The sequence below is a fragment of the Eimeria mitis genome, genomic scaffold, assembly GCF_000499745.2.
Source record: "Eimeria mitis Houghton genomic scaffold, Emh_scaff2001, whole genome shotgun sequence".
Taxonomy (NCBI): domain Eukaryota; phylum Apicomplexa; class Conoidasida; order Eucoccidiorida; family Eimeriidae; genus Eimeria; species Eimeria mitis.
This window is the reverse complement of record NW_013570325.1, coordinates 3432-4466: the sequence shown is the minus strand read 5'-3', so window position 1 is coordinate 4466 and position 1035 is coordinate 3432.

The window sequence follows — 1035 nt, the reverse complement described above, 5'->3', positions numbered from 1 at the left end:
ATATATATATATATATATATATATATATATATATATATATATATATATGTATATATATATATATATATAATTGTTCTATTCTGTCTCCTTTTGTCTCCTCTGTGTCTCCCCTCTGTCTCCTTTACTGTCTCCTTTTTGTCTCCTTTTCTGTCTCTTTTAGTGTTTTTCTTTGTTTTTTTATGTGTCTCCTCTCTATCTCCTCTCTATGTCCTTTCTGTCTCCTTCCTGTCTCCTTTCTGTCTCCTTCCTGTCTCCTTTCTATATCCTTTAGTGTCTCCTTTTTGTCTCCTTTAGTGTCTCCTTTCTGTCTCCTTTCTGTCTCCTTTCTGTCTCCTTTCTATCTCCTTTCTTTCTATCTCCTTTCTCTCTATACCCTTTCCTGTCTCCTTTCTATCTCCTTTAGTGTCTCCTTTCTATCTCCTTTCTATTTCCTTTCTATCTCCTTTCTCTCTGTCTCCTTTCTATCTCTTTTTTATCTCCTTAGTGTCTCCTTTCTCTCTATCCCCTTTCTCTCAGTCTCCTTTCTATCTCCTTTCTATCTCCTTTAGTGTCTCCTTTCTATTTCCCTTTCCTGTCTCCTTTCTATCTCCTTTGTTGTCTCCTTTTTATCTCCTTTCTCTCTTTATCCTTTCTATCTCCTTTCTTTCTATCTCCTTTCTATCTGTCTCCTTTCTGTCTCCTTTAGTGTCTCCTTTTTATTTATTTATTTATTTATTTATTTATTTATTTATTTTATTTTTACTTGGGTAGAAACATGGAGGCATCAAAGGAGACACTGAAGGCCTCCTGGGCGGCCTCTCGCAGCTGCTGAGGAGACAGCTCCTGCTGTCCCCTTGCTGCAACAAAAACACCACAAACCCTAAACCCTAAACCCTAAACCCTAAACCCCAAACCCTAAACCCTAAACCCTAAACCCTATACGTACCCCAGGGGCATATGGGTACGAGAGAAAGAGGACCAGCAACAACCCTAAACCCTAAACCCTAAACCCCAAACCCTAAACCCCAAACCCCAAACCCTAAACCCTAAACCTCC